The following is a 10,803-nucleotide window of genomic DNA, read 5'->3' on the forward strand; positions in this document are numbered from 1 at the left end:
TCCACTAAAATAATAGGAGAATAAAGTTTAATTTATTTTATAATTTTAATAATTATGAATAATTGAATTCAAAACTGTAAAATTGATTAATTTATTTCATGAATTTAATAAAATAGGTCAATTTATTTTAAATTATATCTCATGCATCGAAAGCCTAAAATATTAATAGTAAATTATATTATATCCCTTATATTAATTATTTTTCGTTCTTTACAAATTTTATAGAAGTAATAAGTATTTTTTTAATAATTTAAAAAATATTTAAAAATAAATTTATTCAAAAATCTTGTTGTTTGATTTATAAAATATTTGTTGAATTTTATTTTAAATTTTGAAATGAGATAAATGCTGAATTAATGGTAATTTTTATTTTATTAATTTTTTGTCATTTTTAAACTTGAAAATTCATTGTCCTAATAAATATTGTTAATAATTTATTTTCTTAACATATTAATTTAAATTATTGAATTTTTTATTATATTATTATTAAATCACAAAAAGTACATTAATTTTTTTTATTTATTCAACGATAAATTTTAATTTATTAAATTTTATTGTTCATTAATATAAATAGTTTTATTATTTAAAATTTTAATTTTAAATATTTATTTTATTATAAAATAAAATTTTACATTAAAAATTTTAAATTATTTTTTAATGCTAGTTATGCATTGGTATGCTAATAAATTACAGATAATTGCTAAACGCTCTTTCTTTCGCCCTAAACATGCAGAGCCGTCTCTCTTTCTCTGAAGATGATAATGTCGGCGCGGAGGATTTTCACAACTACTGAGAGGTTCTTCCACTTTCAACTGCAAACGGAAATGGGTATCATTCAATCTCCATCCTTATTATTTACCAATTACTTCCATTCTTCTGCTTCCACGCATAATCCTAAAGATGCAAAATCTCAACGTTTCTTGAGATCTAAGTTCAATTCTTCTTCTTTTAGGGACGTTGATGATGCCTTAGCTTTCTTTAATCATATCATTCTTTTGCGTCCTCTGCCTTCTATTGTTCAATTTTGTCGATTTTTATCTGCTCTTGTGGGAATGAAACAATATCACACGGTTATTTCTTTGTCCAGAACAATTGAGTCTCTAGGAATCTCACACAATATTTACTCTCTTTCTATATTGATTAACTGTTTCTGCCGCTTACACCTTGTGAATTTTGGCTTCTCAATTCTGGGGAAAATTATCAAATTTGGATTGGAGCCCAATACTGTGACATTTACTAACTTAATTAAAGGGCTCTGTATAGATGGTAAAATCAATGGAGCAGTAGATTTTTTCAATGATATGGTTGCTGGAGGTTATCAACCTGATGTTCATACTTACACTGTGATCATAAATGCTCTTTGTAAATGTGGGAAAACAAATGTGGCTATTGAGTTGCTAAAGGGAATGGTTGAAAGAGGTTGTGAGCCAAATGTTGTGACATACAGTGCAATTGTGGACGCTCTTTGCAAGGATAAGCTAGTTATTGAGGCTTTAGACCTCTTCTCTCAAATGAGGAATAAATGTATTTCACCTAATGTTGTCACTTACACCTGCTTAATTCAAGGTCTTTGCAATTTAGGCAAATGGAATCAAGCTTCGGCCTTGTTGAAAGAAATGGCAGGGCAAAACATATCACCAAACATTATTACCTTCAATATATTGATTGACAATCTTTGCAAGGAAGGACTGGTTTCAAAAGCTCAAGAAATAATGAAAATAATGATCCAACAAGGGGTGAAGCCTGATGTTGTCACTTACAGTTCTTTGATGGACGGATTTTGTCTGTGTAACCAAATGGATGAAGCTACAAAATTATTTGATCATATGGTAAGCAGTGGCATAGCTGATGTCTTTAGCTACAACATCTTGATTAATGGATACTGCAAGAGCAAAAGGATAGATGAAGCAACAAAACTTTTTGATGAAATGATTAAAAGTAGTTTAGTTCCCAACTCTGTTACTTATAATACTCTTATTAAGGGATTGTGGGAAGCAAGGCGACCTGGAATTGCACTAGAAGTTTTCAAGAACATGTGTTCTCATGGTCAGCAGCCAAATAAAGTGACTTTTTCAATCATTCTTGATGGCTTGTGCAAACAAGGGTATCTTGATGAGGCACTCACACTCTTTAAAGCGATGGAAAAGAGTCGGTTGAAGCCTGATTGTGTGAGTTTTACGATTTTGATTGATGGTATGTGCAAAGCTGGGAGGCTTAATGATGCCAAAGAACTATTTTTTAGGCATTTTGAAAAAGGCTTACAGCCTAATGTTTATACATATAGTACAATAATAAAAGGCCTTTGCAAAGAAGGATTATTAGATGAAGCATACAAAGTTTTTAGAGGAATGGAAAAGAGCGGATGTGTACCAAATGGTTGCTGTTATAATGTGATTATTCAAGGGTTTCTCAGGCATAAGGATGTAGCAAAGGCAACACAGCTTATTGATGAAATGGTTGATAAAGGATTCTCTGCAGATGCCACCACCTTCGAATTGGTAATACATTTATCGCAAGAATGACGATCTCATTCTGAGAAAACTACGAAATCGTTCCAAATGTTCTAAAGATGCAAATTTTAAGTGATATTTTAACAATCAAGACTTGCACAACAGATGGACGAGGTATTTGTTATGTTGTGAGTTATTGCTACTTCAATATATTTCATTTGAGTACAATTACAATCCCTCTAGTAGTTACTTTCCCTTTTCAAAAGAAACTATATATTAGCACTAGATTATGATTTTAGGTTGTATATGCACATTAACATTAATGAATATGTTTGATTGCTAGATAAAAAGGACTGAAGTACTATTGGGTGAGTATGTGAATAACCTAAGATTTGTTATTGTGCCTATGCAGATACCTTTCCCTTTCTCTTGTGAGACCCTGCTACTTCCCTTATCAATGCATTTTGTGTATAGTTTCAGTGTTGGCAATTCATTTATCAACCTACCATGATGAATTTCTAATTTTTATTATATTCCTAAAAGCAAAACTCGCACGCTAACTAGATAATTCCTTTTATATATGTAGAATGTGTAAGCATATTTGTTCTGTGCTTAATTCTATGTGCATTTGCAGGTTTTTCACCCTTTTTCCATACAGGAAATCAGTGCATGTTGTGGTTTTTATCTTGCAAGCATTTTGTGATTCCATAATCACAATTAATAATGTGCCTATTCCCTAATTTGCAACTTTCTGCATTATTTTCTGCTTGATGATGCAACTGCAAAAAGTAGAAAGTGGATTGACGGAAAAAAGAAGAAGAAGAAGAAGATAGTTATGGGTCCATGGCTAGGTTTAAAGGATGGAAAAACAAAAAAAAAAAAGGGAAGGGAAGAGAGGGGAGGGGGGGTGGGGGGGTGGGCGTGTGTAAGCTTAAGACAGCTAGACAGTTGAAGTAGAAACATAAAAATTGCCATATTGGAGTTTGCTTACTGTTAAAAGAAAGTGAATCTTCCAAAAAATGTTGGAATGTATTATACATAGAATTTGGGTAGTAGATACTTACATTATAGAGTGATTTATGTTCAAATGGTTGCTAATAATGGAATGATATTTTTTGATATAATAGCAGCTTTACTTGTATTTCTATCTTATATGTTTAGCCATTGGCGTCCTGTATATTGTCATTTTATTTTCGTGAGAAGGTTGGAAATATCAAAGCTTTATATTGTTGTTATGCACATGGAGAAAAAACCCAATTGTACTGTGGCCTCATAGCACTTCCCCTTCTTGTGCATATTACAAATGAATTATAAGTGAATTATTTCGTGCCTATGCTAATTGAAAGAAAAATGGATAATTCTTAAAATTAAATTATTTGTAATGTTATCTAGACGCGCCAACCTGCAGCTGAAAACACTAGGCCGCTTGGGGCGGCTGGGGCCTTATGGGGCTAATGGTCAATCAGAGAAGTCTGTTTTGCTTCGCCTCTACATTTGAGATGAGCGTATTTTCTCCAATTGGTTGCTCTTGGCACGGATGATGTGGAAAGCACGAAATGACCTGATCTTCAATGATAAACTATGGAAAACACCAAATATCATCAACAAAGCTATCCATCTGGTCAGTAGCAGAGTTTTGACACTCCCAATTTTTTTTATTAGAAGTCTAAGGGTGGAAAATATAATTTTGGATCAGTTGAAGGATTAAAATGAACTTTATCATTAAAGTTATAGGTGGCAGCCCAGTTTCACCCGTCGATGGCAACAGATAGGATACTCGCGATAATCACCTACTTAAATCCAAATATGATTAATATTTTCAAAATTAAATTCACCATAAATTCGATTAAAATTTATTATCAACTGTCTAAATAAGTTCTAAACTCGATTATTATTATTCGAAAAATTTTAGAATCTATTTAATTTTATATATTTTAAATAATAATTTATATAAAATTTTATTTTTTATTAATAATTTATATTTTGAGGAGGATGTTAGTCATAGTATTAAAGCTGAATGGTTGAAGTGGATACGTGTCACGGGAGTTTTATGTGATCGTAAGATTCCCAATAAGTTGAAAGAAAAATTTTATCGTACAGCCATACGATCGGCTATGTTATATGTTATATGGTAGTGAGTGTTGGGTACTGAAAGAGTCGTATGCGTCTAAGATAAAAGTTGCAGAGATGAGAATGTTAAGGTGGATGAGTGGCCATACTAGACTAGATAAAGTCCGTAATGAGAGTATTAGAGAAAAAGTAGGAGTGGTGCCAATTGAAGATAAGTTGAAAGAAGGGATATTGAGGTGTTTTGGTCATGTGAAGCGTAGACATACGGAGGCTCCAGTTAGACAAGTAGAGCATATTAGGTTAGAGGATAGAAAGAAAAAAAAGGGTAAACCTAAATTGACTTGAAGGAAAATAGTACAATATGACCTAGAAGCATTACACATTTCTGAGGATTTAACCAAAAATCATTTAGAGTGGAGAAAGTGAATCCATATAGCCGGCCCCAAATTTTTTGGGATAAAGGCTTAGTTGAATTGAGTTGAATATTAATAATTTATATTTTAAAATTTTCATAAAATATTTAAATCCTATTTTACTTAAAATAAAAATGTAAAATTTACAAATATTATTATAAAAAATATATATTTTATATTTAATTAAATATTAATATAAACTTGTTCAAATAATAAATACCTAACATGTAAAACCAAACTCGTCATGAATACTACTTTTTAAATTTGAATTCGTCCAAAACCCAATTATATATTATCTAAATATATTTTATTAGGGTTTAGTCGAATCAAGTATCCACAAAAATCAATCCGTTTCATCTCTATATGAACCTTTTTAATATATATATATATATATATATATATATATATATATATATATATAATCAAAGGGAACAAATTGGGACAAAACCTCCGGGTTTCTTTGAGCCAAAAAAAGAGTCAGGGGAGCAGGGAATTTCCAGCAAAGATCAATACCTTTATTTGTCCAAAAATCCATCAAATTTTTTTTTTTAATTTTCTCCAATCAGTTTCTTGCTACCTTCACATTCTCCGGTTCAATCTTGATTCGGTTTTGATACGATTTCGATTCAATTCTTAGTAAAAAATAAGAACTAAACTCAAATATCAAAATAAAATTATATTTGATATGATTCTATCGATGTCGTATGATTCTTCGGTTTAGTTCAGATCTCTATGAATCATGCACAGCTATATATTAATATAGTTGCATCAGTTTTTAATTATAAACCAATAGTTGACAAACCATAGTCAATAATTTGATGAATCAAGTTACATTCAACAACTATCGGAAGAATTGGAATCAAAGCTAATTCATATATATAGCAATCCACTCTCTGGTGGGCTTTCCAGTAAGAGAAGAAATCTTTGTGAAATTGCTAATGAAAAACAATCATTTCTTTCTTTAGCGGATAGTATAAATGCAGAATGTATAAGTGTGATAACTAAAAAAGGAAAAAAAAACTATAGCAATCAAATTCATTTTAATGCATTTTAGATTATAGTTAGCTTAGGGAAATGCACATCACCATCTCTTATTGTAAAAGTTGGAGAGCTAAAGGCTAAGGTGAGCAGATTTCGGTTTAAACTGAAAAATCGTACTGAACCGAGTTAATTCAGTTCAATCGGTTTGGTTTTAAAATTCAATCGGTTCGGTTCGATTTTATTTTATAAAAATTTCAATTATTTCAGTTCGGTTTGTAATTTTATATATTCAAATTGAATAAAATCGAACCGAATCGATTTTTGAATTGATTTATTTTTATGGGGAATTTATGAATTATATTTAATTATATATATATATAAATTGTTTAATTTCATTTATTAATGGTTATTAGGTTCAAACCAAAGTCAAAATTATAAAAAATAACTTGAAAATCAAGTCTAAATTAAAAAATTAATTAAAAATTAAAATCGAACGATTTGAATCGAACCAAATCAAATCAAAATAGAGCAGTTCAGTTCGATTCGATTTGAACCGAATGCTCACCTTACTAAAGGCATTATCAAGCAAAAATGACTAGGTATAAGCTACAAAATAATGGCAACTTAGGGTCGTGAGGAGTGGCGGTCCATTTCCTTAGCCCCTGTTTGCCATTAAGTTTAAAATTCTTAAACTTCTTTTATGAATAAAAGCACAATTTTAAATGCTATTGAGAAAAGTAGTTTGAAAAAAACTATTTTATTATTTTTGTGTTCTTATGCTTAAAACTGATTAAATTTAATTTTTAATTATTTTTTAATACTTCCTAACTAGCATATTTAAAAAATTATTTTCTCAATAATAATTTCAATAGAAATGCCAAATTAGCCTTTAGTCTCTCAAGGACAAGTTTAAGAAGTATGTGCCGGATGGATTTATTGAGAGATTAAACAGAAGGTGAAGAAAAGACTGAAGGGAAAAACATGAGTAGGACAGATGGGTGCAAAGTAATATTTTTTTTAATTTAATAATAAAAATAATAATATTAAATTAAGATAAATCACACATCAGCAATTTTTATAAGGTTCACTCTCTTCCTCGCTCGTATATTTACAGTATTTGTCTTTAATTTTTCTTTAATTATCATGATTTTAATGAGTTTTAAGTTTTTAAATATTTTTAATAATTTATTTTTTAATTATAAAAGATAAGGAATTTTTTTTAATTTTTAAATTAGAAAATTATTTTTTGTTGCTAATAGTTGAATGAATTTTTTTATATTTTCTCTTAATTTTTATAAAAATAAAAACAAAATTTTTTAAAATTAAAAAAATATATTTTCTACAAATAAATATGCCCCTAACATCTTGTCATTACTAGTGTATGTACTTCCAGAAATACATGCATCTCTGTTGGTAGATTTCTTGTAACTTTTAACATATGTATGTATAAAAATATATTTTATGAGAAATATAAATTATAAATTACTTTTATAAATAAAATTATAAATATAGTGAAAAAAACTTAAATAAGTTAGATCAATTATAAATATGCACATGCTATGCTCCTCATATTTGTCAAGAATCCATGCAGCGTTACTCTGGGCAATCTCATAGCCCAGTTCAGCCATTCTTTTGCGTCCTCTGCCTTCTGTTGTTCAATTTTGTCGATTTTTATCTGCTCTTGTGGGAATGAAACAATATCACACGGTTATTTCTTTGTCCAGAACAATTGAGTCTCTAGGAATATCACACAATATTTACTCTCTTTCTATATTGATTAACTGTTTCTGCCGCTTACACCTTGTGAATTTTGGCTTCTCAATTCTGGGGAAAATTATCAAATTTGGATTGGAGCCCAATACTGTGACATTTACTACTTTAATTAAAGGGCTCTGTATAGATGGTAAAATCAATGGAGCAGTAGATTTTTTCAATGATATGGTTGCTGGAGGATATCAACCTAATATTCGTACCTACAATGTGATAGTAAATGCTTTATGTAAATGTGGGAAAAAAAATGTGGCTATTGAGTTGCTAAAGGGAATGGGTGAGAGAGGTTGTGAGCCAAATGTTGTGACATATAATGCAATTATTGATGCTTTTTGCAAGGATAAGCTAGTTATTGAGGCTTTAGACCTCTTCTCTCGGATGAGGAATAAAGGTATTCCACCTAGTATCATCACTTACAACTGCTTCATTCAAGGTCTTTGCAATTTGGGCAAATGGAATCAAGGTTTCGCCTTGTTGAAAGAAATGGTGGGGCAAAACATATCACCAGACATTTTTACCTTCAATATATTGATTGACAATCTTTGTAAGGAAGGATTAGTTTCAAAAGCTCAAGAAATAATGAAAATAATGATCCAAAAAGGTGTGAAGCCTGATGTTGTCACTTACAGTTCTTTGATGGACCGATTTTGCCTGTGTAACCAAATGGATGAAGCTAGAAAACTATTTGATCAGATAGTAAGTGGTGGCATAGCTGATGTATTTAGTTTCAACATCTTGATTAATGGATACTGCAAGAACAAAAGGATAGATGAAGCAACAAAACTTTTTGATGAAATGCTTAAAACTAGTTTAGTTCCTGACATCATTACTTATAATACCCTTATAAAGGGATTATGGGAAGCTGGGCAATCCCAAACTGCACATGAGGTTTTTAAGAACATGTGTTCTCATGGTAAGCAGCCAAATATAATAACCTTTTCAATCATTCTTGATGGCTTATGCAAACAAGGGTATTTTGATGAGGCACTCACACTATTTAAAGTGATGGAAAAGGGTCAGTTGAAGCCCGATTGTGTGAGCTTTACCATTTTGCTTGATGGTATATGCAAAGCTGGGAGGCTTAATGATGCCAAAGAACTATTTCTTAGGCTTTTGGAAAAAGGCTTATAGCCTAATGTTTATACATATAGTACAATGATAAAAGGACTTTGCAATGAAGGATTACTAGATGAAGCATACAAAGTTTTTAGAGGAATGAAAAAGAGTGGATGTTTACCGAATGATTGTTGTTATAACGTGATTATTCAAGGGTTTCTCAAGCATAAGGATGTATCAAAGGCAACACAGCTTATTAATGAGATGGTTGATAAAGGATTCTCTGCACATGCCACCACCTTCGAATTCGTAATACATTTATCGCCCAACGAAGATCTCATTGTGAGAAAACTACGAAATCGTTCCAAATTTTCTAAAGGTGCAAATTTTAAGTGATATCTTAACAATCAAGACTTGCTCAACATATGGACTATGTATTTGTTATGTTGTGAGTTATTGGTCCTTTTTTACATAGAAAGTATAACTATGTTTGGAATTACCTAGCAAGTTGTTCTGTGCTTAATACTCTGTGCATTTACCAATTTGTCACCCTTCTTCTATATAGGAAATCAGTGCATGTGGTGGTTTTTATCTTGCAAGCATTATGTGATTCCATAATCATAATTCATAATGTTCATATTCCCTAATCTGTAACTTGCTGCATTATTTTCGGCTTGATGATGCAACTGCAAAAAGTAGAATAACTAAAACATCAAAAGAATGTTATGTGTCTATAGTTAGATTTAAAGGGTGAAAAAAAAAAGAAAAAAAAAAAAAAGAAGAGTAAGCTTAAGACAGTTAGATAGTTTAAGTAGAAAAACAAAAATTTGGCTCATTGGATTTTGCTTACTGTTACAAGAAAGTGAACCTTCCAGAAAATGTCAGAATGGATTAGGCATAGAATTTGGGTAGCAGATACTTACATTATAGGTATTTGTGATATATGTCGAAATGGTTGCTGCATAATGAAATGAGATATTTCGATATAATAGCAACTTAACTTGTATTTCTATTTTATATGTTTAGCCATTGGTGTCCTGCATATTGACATTTTTTTTTCATGACTAGATTGGAAATGTCAGAAGTTTTACATTGTTACCATGCCTTGTTTGCTTACATGTTATTTTTTCTGGGCAGGGCCAGTGAACATATTGTTCTTCTTCATTATCGAGATATCATCAGCTTGGTAAGTTTCTATTGACCTGATTCCTAATCTCAAAGTAACAAATCTCATAATCATGATAGTAACTGGTAACTATATTATGATTTATTTATTATTATTATTAATTTTTTTTTGTATGTCTTAGGCCTGATTCCTTACCATCATCTCATTTGTATGTTTTAAGCAGTGTTATTAAGGCGAAAGGCGACACTAAGACGATAGAGTGCCTTATGGCCTTAGAAGAGAGGCAAGAGGAGAGACGAGAGCCTTTTTGAAGCAAGGCTCCATAATCTTAATTGCCTAAATTATATATATATATATATATATATGTGTGTGTGTGTGTGTGTGTGTGTGTGTGTGTGTGTGTGTGTGTAATTATAAAATATAAATTCATACTTTTAAATAGATGATAAATAACAGTAAATTAATAATTCCTATATAAAATAAATAACTAATTAACAAGATAAAAAGCAAAACTAATTAAATTAACAAGAATAACAATTAAAAAGTAAACTAATTACAAATAAATTAACAATACTTATATTAATTAATTAATAATCAAATTAACAATAAAATAATAATTACTATGTAAAATAAATAACTAATGAGAACTAATGTCTAATTAACAATATAAAAAGTAAAACTAATCAAACTACCAATAATAAAAAGTAAAAGATAAATTAATTACCATTAAATTAACAATACCTATATTAAATAATCAACCAATCAATAAGTAAAATAATTAATTTAACAATACCCATGTTAAATAATCAACTAATTAACAAGTAAAATAATTAATTCAATAATATCCATAAAATTTAAATAATTAATTAATAAAAATTAAAGGTAAAACAATTAAATTAATAGCAAATAATTAACTAATTAATAAAAGCCAACCAAA

At 29.9% G+C, this 10,803-nt stretch overlaps 2 pseudogenes; both read left to right on the forward strand.

Moving 5' to 3' along the window:
* Positions 1 to 708: 708 nt before the first annotated feature.
* On the forward strand, positions 709 to 3,600 carry LOC131171794 (putative pentatricopeptide repeat-containing protein At1g12700, mitochondrial; annotated as a pseudogene).
* A 3,965-nt stretch (positions 3,601 to 7,565) lies between these two features.
* Positions 7,566 to 10,177, forward strand: LOC110652197 (putative pentatricopeptide repeat-containing protein At1g12700, mitochondrial; annotated as a pseudogene).
* The last annotated feature ends 626 nt before the right edge of the window (positions 10,178 to 10,803 follow it).

Source organism: Hevea brasiliensis, chromosome 13 (assembly GCF_030052815.1).
Source record: "Hevea brasiliensis isolate MT/VB/25A 57/8 chromosome 13, ASM3005281v1, whole genome shotgun sequence".
NCBI classification, from domain to species: domain Eukaryota; kingdom Viridiplantae; phylum Streptophyta; class Magnoliopsida; order Malpighiales; family Euphorbiaceae; genus Hevea; species Hevea brasiliensis.